Raw genomic sequence first — 13,465 nt, 5'->3', positions numbered from 1 at the left:
GAAGCTTTAAAGTTTACCTTGTAATTCTAGTCTCGAATCCATCCCAGAGAAATAATTCAAACTACTACAATAAAAGTGGAAACCAGAAACACATTTTCTGACCCCCTGACAGTTGGGAACTTCAGTCCAGGAGCCAGGACAGCAAGACCATTATAAGAACCTGCTTCCTCCCAAATATTGGCAAATTAGATGTTTTCGCGGTTTCTGGGGAGGTCACCAAGCTGGGAGTAGGGAGATTTGGGGGTCCAAGGTGAAGGTGACTGGATGGAAAAACAAAAGAGGAGCTGGATGAGGCCGGCAGTCCACAGGGAGGGAGGAAAATTATTAGGGTCTTCACTAAGGGCTCAGTGGGGGTGGGTGACAAATGTAAGCTTCAGAGACTGGAAAGACAGGGTGAGGATCTTGTTTGGTGGGAACTGAGGGGGAAGAACAAGCAAGACAAGGGGGATAGTGTGGGGAACTTGTCCTGGAGGTAGTGGGGCTTGGTACTGGACAGCGCTCATTTGCATATTTTGCATATCATGTGTATTAAACTTTGGTGAGAAATGCAGAGAGGAAAGGGAAATTGGGGTCTGGTGACCAGGCTACACTTCTCGGGGACTGTCATTTACTTTTCTGAGTCTCAGTTTTCTCATCTGTAAATGGAGCCAACAATATCTGCTTGGGGTGGTTGTACAGTGTAGCTGCACCATCAGTGTCAAGAGCACATTCTATGAGATGTGTTCTGTGCAACAACTGCTCAGATGTCCCAAGAAGTGGACCTGTTACTTCTGCTTTTCTGAGGCTCATTTCTAGTCTCCCTCATGTCTCTGCCATGGACTGGCTCGTAGTCCCACCTCACAGGGAGAGAGTGTGGAAGGGAGGGAGGGAATGAGTTTGAGGTCCTGAGCGGGCCACAGGTGGCCCCAGATGAGCTGGATTGCTGAAGCCGCCCTGGCTGGACTCCAGGTCTGCAGGGGGCAGGGCTGTTGCTTGTCAATCAGTCATCAGGGGTTCCTATTATCTGCCTACTCTGTGCCCAACATACAGGTGATGGGATAAAATACTGAGTGCCTGCAAGGGGAAAAAAGAACTTGAGTTCCCCAGGAGTGGAGGTCCAAGTGGGTGGATGAGCTCCAAAGCTGCTGGTGTCACCATGTGGGCAGGGTCCCTGGTCCTGCAGACACCCTATAGGGCCACACACATAAGGCCCTCCCTCCCTTTGTTTTGAGGTATGGAATTTGCCAACATTGCTCAAGCCTTCTCTCTCTCAATTCTGTGTCTAGTGTGGTAGATCTGAAAGTATGGGAGGCTGGTTACCTTTCTGGTGTGCAGACTGCAAACATGCAATAAATGCATGGAAACTACCAATGTCAAGAGAGAAATGGCTCAGTTGAGGCGGGCCAAAGGTCTCTAGTTATCCCTGGGGCCACAGAGGAGGGGACTGGCTGGGGTTTGGTGAAGAGACCATCACTGTGACTTGCAAACCCTGAGCGCCTCTGCTGAGGCCTCATCCCTTCGCACAGATGATGGTGGCAAGGAAACCGCCTCAGCAAAGGCATGGAGGGCTAGAAGGGCTTCGGGGGAAATTGCGCAGGTCAGGGTCCCCAGGACTTCAGAAGTAGGCGGGGACGCAGAGCAATCAGGCTGCTGGGCCTCGCCCCCCCTTTCCTGTCCTTCCCTGCCAGGTGCATCTTCCTGGGGTCAGCAAGGGCCACTGAAGAGTTTAGCAGGGGAGCAGTGTGGTCCAATGTGTAGTTTAGAAAGATGCCACCAGCTGCCATGTGGATCAGAGGAGGGAGGCCAGCTGCAGGGGGACCAGGTGATGGCTGTCACAGCGTCTAGGTGGGAGAGGGTGAGGCCTGAACTGGGCGTAGCCGTGGGAATGGATGCAAGGGGTTAGGGAGGCAGAACCGTGGGCTGGTGAGAGGAGGCGGGTATGGAGGAGGTCCAGGGGCCTAGGACCACTCAGGAGACAGAGCTGGTGTTGGGTAAGTAGGGGAAGACAAATGATAAACTTTTAGGGGAAGATAGAGAGCTGTCAATTAAATTCATGGGGTCAGAGGTCAGGAGAGACACCTGGGCTGGCTATCACCTGGGAACACGTGACCCATGAGAGATCAACCAAGAGAAGAAAGAGGAGGCAGGGGAAGGTCCAGCTCCTAAGGGGTGGGCCAGGGAGGAGGGGACAACAAAGGGCTCGGAGAAAGAGCAGTCCCAGGGGCAGGAAAGGGAACAAGAAGGATGGTGGCCCAGGACCAGGGGGAAGAGGGCTGAGGGAGAGATGAGGATCAAGCCGCTTAGGCCTCCTGTTGGACCTGTTTCTTAAAGCAAATCTGGTTGAAACTGCATAGACTGTTTTCACATTGGTGCTGACCTCTGTTCTGAAAATGTTCTTTCCAAATCTCTACCAGAAAGCCCGGTGAGATACCCTGTGCACCTTCTGTCTAGCAGTGGGGGGTGGTGCAGGTAGCATCAAGCTGGGTGGCTGCCCAGACCCGCAGCCAGCCAGAGGGTCACAGCCAGGGGGTCACTCAGTCCTTCCAGAGTGCAGCCAGCACACGCCAGGCTCTCACTGCTCTGAGGTCTGCGTGGTATGGGTGGGATGCTAACTGGACATTCTAAGCACTTAAGTTAAACAGAACCAACTAGGGGTGAACTGTAAGTGCATGCATCGGAGCCTCTTCTCAAGCCCATTTTCCACAGCTGCTCCTCCCCCGGTGTCTCCTCCTGGCCTGTAATCTGGGATCTGGCGCTCACTGTGGCCATCAAGGGCACAGGCTGGCAGGCAGGACTCCTGAGTGACACTGCCTTCCTCGTGCCTACTCTCAGCTCTCTCTGCCACCCCATCTTACCTCCCTCCCTTGCTCACTGCTTGCTTCACCCACCACCCACCACCCACCACTTTCCTGTCTCCATACCTTCTAGGAGTACCCCCCCACTCTAATATACACCCCTAGAAAGCAAGGCTCTGCCCCCAGAAATTCTTGGGCCCTTGCTGTGAAATACCCCAAGCAGCATCTGACTCACAGGGAATGGATGCTAAGCACCCCAGCCTCCCAGCTTGACAGCTGCTGCCCTGCCCCTGCCCCTGCCCCTGCCCCTCACCAGCCCTGGCAGGCACCAGTCAGCCAGCACGACCTGGCAGCGTCTGACCGCGCCTGGCCTCTGGGCTCTGACACCCCAAGCTGTTGGCTTCATCTCGAAGCTCCCTCCTCCCATCCCCTGCAGGCCCTGCTTGGCCCCTGGGACCAACCGCATATACCTGCTGTGAAGTACTCTGGCCCAGCAGTGACACACATCACTTTCACTCACAGCTTGTGGGTCAGAGCTAGTCACACGATATCACCCAACTGCAAGGGGACCAGGAGGTGCAATCTTGCCTCATGCCTAGAAAGTAGGCCCGCACTGCTCTAGGGGCCAGAGGAAGTGAGGTAAGAGACCTGTCCTAGGCTTGCAGGCAGATGTGGGCAAAAAGGGAAGAAAAGTCTAACCCGGATCTTCACAAAGGCAAAGCATGCTTATCTTTTTAAGTTAGTCACTCCTGAATGGAGACGCGTCACAGTCTACACTAGCATGTCTACACCAGCAATCTGGGGACATGTGGTCTCCATCGAAGCGTTCTTGTCTCCCTTTTCAGAAGTGTAGGATTCAACAGCTAAGAGTAGGTATAGACAAGGCACCACTACCAGAGAGGCAGGGGTTAACTGGAACCCAGAGCCTCAGAAGACCCTTGGAAGCAGGTTTGGTGGCAGCAACTAGAGGGAACTTGGGGGGCTATAGATCCCCATGATGTCTTCCCCACTGGTCTTTGCTGTGGACAAATGACTAATTCACATTCTTATGCAAATGTAGCTCTAAGTCCCACTCCCCAGGGTAGCAGACGGCAGCCCCCAATCCCCTCCCAGTTATACCTTCTGGAGCAGGCCCAGGACAGCCCTGCAGGCAGGTCGGAGGCCTCCCCAGGCAAGCAGTCCATGGTTCGGCCTGAGCTGGGCCATCCTCTCTCAGGAGGTCTTCTGGCTGGTTCTCTCAGAGCCAAGGGCTCCTGTGGTACCGTGTGCAGAGGCAGGACCTGAGGATAGCAGTGGCCTGGTGTCCAAGATCTCTGAAAGGGCCCAGGACAAGGACCTCAGCCCTCAGTGGTGAGTGAGATCCAGTCTCGGTTCAGAAATGCAGCCCTCGGGCCCAGCTGCCCAGAGCTACAGGGAAGGTTGGTGAGATGCTGATGCCTGATTTTATTTACTCATTCACACTGATTTGCTTTTTAATCTTTGCATAAATTCTCTTCTAGGACTCAGTTTGTTAAATGTTCTTTGCATAGAAAACTTGAGGCTGAATGTGAAATGATTCCTTTCAGAAGAATTTTAGCAAGTGTATTCCGTTTTAGGGAGGTTTGTTGTCTTCATCTGTGTTCTCTGGTGCCTTGAAATGCCTACACACTGCTCTGCCAGCCAATCCATTCCAGGAGGAAAGGCTGTACTTGAAATGCAGCTGAACACTGAGTCTGCATAAATCCTGCCATTTGTGTGGACTTGTATTTAAAGTTCTACTCCCACAGAAAGTATGTTGTCATTTCTTCTTAAGTGAAGTAGGTTCCAAGCCTTGTTCGGCTCAAGGACCGTTAACATCAGCTCTCATGTCAGGGAAGCAGGGACTTTGCTGGGACAAAAGCCTCAACAGTGGAGCCTGAGAGAAGCGAGATTCTTCCTAGTGTCCGTCCCTGAGGAAGGACTCTCCTGAGTGGCGCTGGCCAGCAGGGAACTTGTTGGGGGCTGGCACTCAGCTGGTCACACAGCACACAACACAGGGCTCACCTGAGGCAGGTGACGTGACCTGCTAGGGAGTTCCAGGATGCCCGGCTTCTGGCCACTTGCAAGGCGAGGCTCAGGCACAAACCTCAGCACTTGGGCAGGCCCAGAGCTCTTGAAGTAGGAGGCCCAGGCCCGTCTAGATGCTCAGCTGTTGGCACGTGACCTCTCCAGTAGTCAACAACTGCCTGCTCCAGTCCTGCCCTGGAGCTGCCCTGTCAATGCCAAGTGGAGCAGACCCTGTGAACAGGGCGATCTCAGACCTGATATTCATCATGCAGGAAGCCCTCACCCCCCAGCACCTCCCCACCGTGGGTTCAGCCGCTGTGAAGGCAAAGGACTGGCAGGCGCCCTATGGGCTTCAGCCCTCAGCAGACTCTAGGCAGACAGATCTGGCTGCAGGCAGGTTCCTGAAACTAATACAAGGGTACATAGGAATGAGAGAAGATGCCGCTCAGGATGGCTCAGGTGTGGATTTAGGTATCAGCCACCATCCAGCCTTCTCCTTAACAGTCCCCATTTCAGTCACACCAACAGATGATTCTGGAATGGCAGACCATAGAGGGGAGGGGAGGGTGGCCAGATCTTCGAACGCAGCCCCACCCCATTATGGAGCCCACACTCCCAGGCAACTGGCCCACATCCCTGCTACACAAGGTCCTGAACCCAAAGGTCCTGCAACTCTAAACACTAGGTTGGTTGGGGCACCCCAGCACATATAACTTCAACCTGGCTTAAGATTTGCTTTCCGGTCACGCAGGAATTGGCTTTATCTGGGCTTTCTGAGTTCTGACATGGAAATGCCGAGGCTGACTGATTGAAGGAGTGCCACAGAGCTGCTTGCAGCCTGTTCCTATTCTCAGAAACCACATGACACATTAATAGCTCCCATGGAAAATTTCGTTTTGAAAATTTTATGGCCCCACTGCCTGCATCTGGCTTCTGCAGAGGCCTGTGACTTGGGCTTGCACAAGCAGCCCACAGTAGACAGTCCTGTCCGGAGATGGAGGCCCGGCACCCCCTGCACCATCCTTGCCCCTCATTTGGGATAGCAGGGCACGCTTTTTGTCAAGCAACCAAGCACACGAGGAGGAAACTTCAAAGGCTCCAGCTGTATCTTGAGGGCCTTTGCAACAAAGAAATTAACAGTAGTAGTAGTAGTAATAAAATAATACCACAGTTGTCCTTCAGTATCCACAGGGGATTGGTTCCAGGACCTCCCACAGATACCAAAATCCAAGAGATGCTCAAGTCCCTCAGAGTCAGCCCTCCGTATCTGCGGGATCTGCATCCATGGATACGGAGGAGTGAGGAACCGTGGATTCAGAGGGCTGACTGTATGAGAGATGTGTCAGGCACCATGCTAAGTGCTGCCCATCCATCATCTCTAACTACCCTGAGATACTGTTACTATGTGTGCTTAACAGATGAGGAAACTATAGCTCAGAGAGTCAGTTAAGCACCTTGTCCAATATCAGAAGCAGGACCTGAACCTGCACTTCTGACACCAGAGTTTGTGCTTATCATGTCTGCACTGCTGTCTCCTAAGGGATGCTCATGGGGCACAAAACCACAGGCACCAGGTCTCACCAGGCCTTCGAGCACTCAGGAGGGAGACCCCCTTTGCCCAGTAGGCAAGCCAGGGGGTACCAAAGGAGGTTTGCACCGGAAGGGAACTGATAAGAATTAAGTCTTGGAAAGATCAAGTAGCAGGTATATATTAGTCAGGATCCTTTTGGGGGCAAATGACAGAAACCCAGATCAAAGTGTCTAGAGCAAAGACAAAGGTATTTTGCCAACTCGTTAGTTAGAAACTCTGGGGCTTGCGTTGGCCTCAGGCACAGGGAACTTGGAGCTCAAAGATGTCACCAGGACTTGGCCTCTCTCCTTCCAGCCCTAAGGTCTGTTTTCCTCTGAATTGGATTCACTCTCCAGGAAGGCTCCAGAAGCTTTAGGCTCTTAGTACTTCCATCTCAGAGAAAATGCAGGCCTCTTTCCTGAGGGGTCCAGGAAGAGCTAGGGTCGTGTGACCATTCAGTGGGGTCAAGAGGCTGCTGGGGTGCCGACTGGCCTGGTGTGGCTCACGGCCCTCCCCTTGCATTGGTGTGGGGCAGCAAAGTAGGTCTGCCACATCCATAGCGCTGGAGCAGGCTAGGATTTGGGCCTGTGTTGGTGCTTGAGACTCCACTGGGAGCTCCCAGGCTGGTGGGGGGCCTGATGTGCAAACCAGCAGGTACCCGATTAGAGGGACAGCTGGGGATATGCAAGGGAGGGAGAGGTGGGAGGGGTAGGGGGGCTGGGGAGGGCTTCAAGGGAGGGGAGGCAGGTGCTTTGGACATGGAAGGGTGAATAGACATTTACCTGGTACAGCTGTGTTGGTGGGAGTCGTTGCTACAGCACATGTGTTCACACCAGATCCTGGACCCCGGTTCGGCTTCTGGGATGTGGCTTTCAGGGATTAGCCTGGATTTGTCTGACCTGCGTCGCACGGGAAAGCATCCTCTTCCGTCGTTCTTTCTGTCCTCCCAGCTACGAGTTGACTCCAAGTTTCAGCAGCTCAGAGCCCATGTTGCCATGCCAACCCCTCCCCAGCAGGCATCCAGGCAGAAATGGGCCGGCCCTGATCTCAGTGCTGCCGGCGATGCGAGCACATTCTGGTCATTGGATTGGAACAATCCTCTCCGCCTTTCCTGCGGAAACCTGGGGCTTGGCCCAGCTCCTGCTAGACGTGAGCCTTTGGAAACAAAGACGATGAGAGGAAGTCCCTCTGCTCCAGAACTCCCAGCCCTGCTGCCGGGATGAGAGTGCTCAGCAGGCATGAGGACCACACGGAAGTGGTGTGAGGGAGGGCCAGGGCCCATCCTAGCCCAACATGGGGCAACACCTGACCCAGATTCCCAGAAGTTCCCAAAGTAAGGCTTAGAGATCCCAAAAGATGGTGTGGGCTTCCTCAGAGGAGCCAGGGCTTGCCTTCGCCAGTAGAACTGGTCTGGCTTACTCACTTTCATGCTGCAGGAGAAATTTAAATTCAAAGTCAGCACCCCTAGGACCCTTTGGGCCTCTGTGCAGCTCATCTTGGGGACCAGCACACATGCCAGGTCCACTTCCCAGGGAGATGGAAGTGGGATGGCGTCTCAGCGCCAGTGTTATTTGGCATCCAGTAAGCAGAGATCCTGTCCACTGCAGCTCGCCCACGAGGGCTGTTGGGGACCCATCTCTCTACCCCGCCATCTTCACTCATCTTCACCAGGCCTGGCCAGGCCCTATCCCTGAGGATGCCCCCCACCCCAGGGGACGGCAGATTAGCCAGCCCTGGAGCTCTGAGGACAGTGACTTTGATCAGTCCGAGTCCCCACTTCTCATGCTGTGGTGGCTGCAGGTCACAGGTTAGCAACCGGGGGTCTCCGTGTTGACGGGTCACCACAGATCATCAGTAACCTGCAGAAGCAAGTGCGGTGTGAGCTGCTTGCTCTCAATGGCCCAGGCATTGCCTGTCTGGGAGTGGCTGGGCCTGTGACCTCCCAGGTGCTGTCCAGGACCTGACCAGCCGCCTCTTCCTCTCCCATCTGCAAACTGTGGAGCTCTCTGCTCCTCTGTCCATCCTGGCTCCACAGCCCGGTCTCCTTGTCGCAATCAGACCCAGTCCAGTCCTCGCCGCAGGGGGAGGAACAAGTTAGTGAAGGCCAGTGGCTCCGACCTAAAGAGTGTGGAGGCATCTCTGAGGATCTGAGGGCTCTGCAGGTCAGTCCGGGGCCTAGAAATACAGTGGGCAGGCTCGAGCTGCCCCCAGAACAGCACACAGAACCAGCTGGTCCTGTCTGCAAACTCCACTGAGTTTACAGGTTGGGGAGAACAAACAGGGGCCAGCCTCAGGGGAGGGGTGGTCAGGGAGGTCCTGCAAGGAGCGGGGGAGGTAGGGAAGGAAACAGGGCCAGCCATGTTAGCGGCCTGGCCCCCTTTAATCCTCGTGATAGTCCTGGGAGGAAGGTATTGTTACTCCCGTGATGAGACAGAGGCTCAGTGAGCCTGACTCCAGTGCCAGGATTTCATTCAGGTCAGCCTGACCTTTGAGCCCACGCTGAGCATTGAGCAATGCAGCCGGGGGTGAGGGAGTGAGTCTGTGGTCTCTGCTTCTAGAACAGAGCGTTTGAGTCCTGGGAGCCCTCTCTTGGGCACTGTGTAGACCCCCACTCCTGAGCCCAGGACCTGAGGGTGTCTGGGACTCCAGGCCAGTTCTGAAAACCATGGTATTGGGGCAGAGGTCACCCCAAGCAACCCTAGAAGCCACACACCAGGATTCACAATAGGGATAAGCCCGAGGGTGGTGGTCTGCTGTAAAATAGCAACCTGAAAGAGCAATCCTGCCTGCAGGGTTGACTGGTAACAGCTCAGCACACAGGGCCTTTGAGGGACCTGTCAGCCCCACCAGAAATGCCCATGGTGGACTTTGCTTGGCAAAGGTGCCAGCCCCAGGACACGGAAGCAGAGAACTGCGGCGGGGAGGAGAGGCAGGTGTTCCTCCCTGGGAAACAGAACCCGGGCCGGGCCAGGCGAGAGAAAGGGCCGCGACTTGGGGCGCAGGCTGGGCGCCTGTGCACCACATCCTGCCCTGCCAGCCCTCTGAGGACTCTCGGGTTCTCTGAGAAGCTGCCAGCCTCCGATGTTTAACTTTGCTCTCCTCTTTCGTGGAGAGAATGTAGATCAGACTAATTAATGTGTTGTTGTTTGTTTACCCTCCTTTCATTTCACTGAGACAAAATAATTAACCACAGAGCTTTAGTAACCAGCTCCGTTGGTGGCAATCCCTTTTGTGTCAATTGCATCAGCAGCTTCTGTGCGTGGATGCAGGGACTGCACGTGGCAGCAGGGCAGGTGGGCAGCACCTGAGGCTCCTTATGTCCAGGGCACCGTGGAAGGAGAGGCAGGTGGAGGGGTTCTGGACAGGGGACCTTGGAGAGTCGTGAAGGGCCAGGATGGCAGGCAGGAAGGACCGAGGTGCTCGGATCTACCACATCTTGGAGAACCGCTGTGGTGGCCACCGCTGCCCATCGGCCCTCTGGGCTGCCAGCCCCCTCAAATCCATCGATGCCTGAATGGGGACAAAAAACATTCCTATGACCAGCCCAGGGGAGGCAGAAAAGTCACACCTACCACTGCAGGCAGGGCTGGGGAGGGAACTTGCCGAAAAGGGTTTCTGGGGCCACAGCAGAAGTGAGGAGGACCCAGGGGAGCTGAAGAAGGACACTCACCACCACCCAATAGCCCTGTCCCAGCAGATCCCAACCCTGATCAGCCAGCTGGGGATGAGCCACACAGAACCGAAGGTTTAAGAATTTATCTCAGGAAGCCTTTTATGAAGCGAGGCTGCATTTACCTCTGACCCATGACGGAGCTATGGCCACCCCACGGAACACAGGCCAGTTCTGCTTGGAGGGCAGCAAGGCGTGAATAGAACAGACCCTCTCCTCTCCTCCCAAATCCTTCCTCCAGAGCTGTCATCACAGCCAGGGCCACGCCTGACTCCTAACACAGTGTGATAGTGCTCCTTGTGGGGCAGACAGCCCCACCCGCTCCACCTTCCCAGCCTCTCAGCCTGGACACAGCAGGGCCCATCCCTTCCTCAGGCACGCCCTGAGCTCAGCCAGATAGTCCTGACCGAGTTCCGTTTGTGGGACCCAGATGTTAAACCACTCCAGTTCTTGCCAGGATGACAGCACAGCGTGGAGAGGGTTTGGGGGTCACAGGCAGCCCTGGGTGGGTCAACGAAGACCCCTCCTGCCCCTCATCCCACCCCGCAGGAGGCGGCATATCAGCTGGGCCCTGAAGAGTAAGGAGGAGCTGATAAGAGACAAGGCAGGAAAGGAGTCTCAGGCAGAGAGCCCGGCAGGGGCAGGGGCCTGGAGGTTAGACAGCAGTGGGCATCAGAGGTGGTGGAGGAGCCCAGGTGGAGGCTGGGGGGGAAAGAGGCCAGTGAGGGCAGGAGCACAGAGGACCCTAGACAGAGATTGGGAGACTGGACTTTGTCCTCCGAGACGATGAGACCACCAAAGGGAGAAAGAGTCTAATCAGATTGTTTCGGAAGCTCCTCCGGACCGCGGTGCAGACTGTGGGTCTGGGGCCTGTGGCCTGCTACTGAGCACAGGGGAACGGTGGGAAGATGCCGGGTGGGGCAGGTGCTCGGGGGAAGATGGTGTTGGCTGGGCTGGGCTGATGACCTCAGGCTACAGAGAAGAGGAAAGAGGGGAGGGAGATGTGGGAGGGGGTCTGTTCTGTGACACTGGGGCAACATCCAGGGCTCCCCAGGTGTCTGGCCTGGACCCCAACCCCGAGCACCTTGGTACCAACCACGGGTGCTCCTGGCAGCTGGGGAAGCTCCAGACACCCCACCCTGCAGGGACAGGACTGCAGGCTCTTCCTGGGGGCCCAGATGGTTCAGGCGGCTGTGTGCTCTCTTGCAGCTCTCGCTGCAGCCAGCCTGAAGCCAGCGGGCTCCTGTAGGTGTACGCTCGGTGTGCCGTGGGAGAGGGGAAGGCAAACCCATCAGGCTACGTGGGAGTGCGAGGGGGCTGTCACCCCAACTCCAGGTTAAACTCAAATGAAACTGCTGGGATTTAAAGAAAGAACAAGTGAGTATGTCAGACGGCAGGTGTGGCCTCCTTGGGTAGCCACCAGCCCCTCCAAGCCTGAGCTGCGAGCCCTGAGCCACAGAGGTGACACAGCCCTGCTGTGGGGTTAGAGGAGATCATGGCACAGAGGGTCAGCACACTTGCAGCAAGTCCTCCAATTTCAGCCACTGTCATTATGAAATTGGTCTTGGGGCCCCAGCCCACCAGCCCGGCCTAAGTTCACAGGGCCCTTGAAAGAGCCAATCACAGGAACAAGGCCATCAGGGTTAGGACATACCCGACCCGGGGTCTGGCCCTCAGAGGCCAGGATTCGGGCTGGGTGTGGGGGAGGTGGTGAAGGCCACTGGCTGAGTCTGAGGCTCCAGGACAGCATGTGGCGGGGAGGATACTGGGGCCGGCTCTCCGGCCTCACCACCAGTGAGCCTCATTGCTCACACCTGAGTGAGGGGCTCCCGGTCAGATGGCTGTGGTCTGAGTAGACACACCTGCTTCGAAACGTAACCTTCCAGTGTTTGCTTCAAAGTGATTTCCTCTGAAGAAAGTAAAATCTTTGTGAAACACATTCTCCAGAACCAGACACAGCCACCGGCTTAAGTTCATCTTCCGACATTAAGCTCTGTTCCAGGTTGAGCACCACACCCCGACACCAGATGGTGGCCGCAGGAGTGCGACTGGGTGACTGAAACTCCCCCTCCTTACACCGTGAGGCAGATCGACCAACGTTTACTCACCCGTTTCCTGAGATCCCGCTGCTGGTGCAGCCCAGGGAACCCCGGCGCCCTCAGTGCAGCTCCTCCTTCCAAGAAGCCCCCAGTTCCGCAGGGAGGTAGCCTCACCCCATGAGCGTTTATGATCTAGAATTGCAGAGATCAGGCCATGCCCAAGGGGGACGGGAGCCCCCAGAGAAGGTACCTAAGCCACCTGGCAAGGGGGACAAAAGGGCCTGTCTGAGGAGGTGATTTCTAAGCTGAGTCTTAGAAGAAGAAGGGTGAGCTGGACGAGGGGCAGAGAAAATAGCAAGGCGTGGACAGGAAACCACATCCAGAGACTGGGAGGTGAACACAAAGCGGGCTGGGGCTGCAGACATGGGTGGGCCTGGCTGGGGAGATGCAACGCCCAATAAGTGCTGAGCAAGGCCTCAGTGGGGCTGAGGCGTCTGTGATGTGATCAGATTAGACAGAGTCTCTCCAGCCATCGTGTGGAGGACGGCCTGATGGGGAAGAGGCCGGGAAAGTGGGTGACATGTGATGCAGTCCTGGACCAGCACAGGGGCTCCACGGGGGCTTGGGTGGGCAGGAGGGACTGATGGGATGTGGGGACTGAGGGAAGGCAGAGTCCAGATGACACCCAGGTCCTGGCTGAGGTGACCAGGAAGGCAGGAGGAAGAGAGGGTGTGGGGCCAGGACAGATGGCCCTGTGGACGCAGACCCCCAAGGGGCCATGGCAGAAGCAGGGCTGGGCCCGTGAGACATCAACTCGTAAAAACTCTGCGTTATGTTTATACCAGCTGCACCACAGAATGATCAGCCCTTGGTCCCTGGAGGCTGGGTAAATAGTCCAGACCCTTGTCTTTACTGATTCTACGTTCAGTACAATGAATGCACCTGCGACCTCTCCTGGACGGGGCCCTGGGCCTGCTCTGAGACCCCCAGCAGCTCCCGCACGGGCTGAGGTGGGGACCCGGGGTGGACTCATTCTGGCAGCTGTGAGCCTCAGCTGGGCCCTGGGGCTGTGTGGCGGGGGGCTTAGGGGAGAAGCTTGGGCCAGACCCTCAAAGCTCCAGGGAGCTTCTTCAAAGGTCACAGGGACCATCAGGGTCCCCTGTAACTGGGTAACTCTGATCATTCTAGAACTTGGGAAGGCCCACACAGTGCCTGGGTCCTCGTCAGGCGGATATTTCTGCTGGGGCTCAGCAGGAGCGGGACGGCAGAGACGGTCTGATGCTGCAGGCTGGGGCACAGTGAGAGCCTGGTTGTGGAGGGACTCTCCCCTCCGGGGCCCCACCAGCCACACTGTCCTCTGCCCCAGGACCCTCTGGCCCCTTTTCGG

The 13,465-nt window shown here is 56.1% G+C and overlaps 1 protein-coding gene across 2 annotated transcripts in view; it reads left to right on the top strand.

The window, feature by feature from the left end:
- The window catches only part of SMPD3 (sphingomyelin phosphodiesterase 3), an 82,112-nt gene that overhangs the window by 54,993 nt on the left and 13,654 nt on the right, over positions 1–13,465 (top strand). The window contains exon 1 of one of the 2 annotated variants that reach the window (XM_059905111.1): positions 12,188–12,242. The exons of the other annotated variant lie outside the window; for it this stretch is intronic. The gene's annotated coding sequence lies outside the window, so the exon portion shown is untranslated. Of the gene's footprint in view, positions 1–12,187; positions 12,243–13,465 lie in introns of those variants that run through there. 2 annotated transcript variants of the gene reach the window in all.

Source organism: Balaenoptera ricei, chromosome 19 (genome assembly GCF_028023285.1).
Source record: "Balaenoptera ricei isolate mBalRic1 chromosome 19, mBalRic1.hap2, whole genome shotgun sequence".
Lineage (NCBI taxonomy): Eukaryota > Metazoa > Chordata > Mammalia > Artiodactyla > Balaenopteridae > Balaenoptera > Balaenoptera ricei.
The sequence above is the reverse complement of the archived record's forward strand: the minus strand, read 5'-3'. Positions and strand labels throughout refer to the sequence as shown.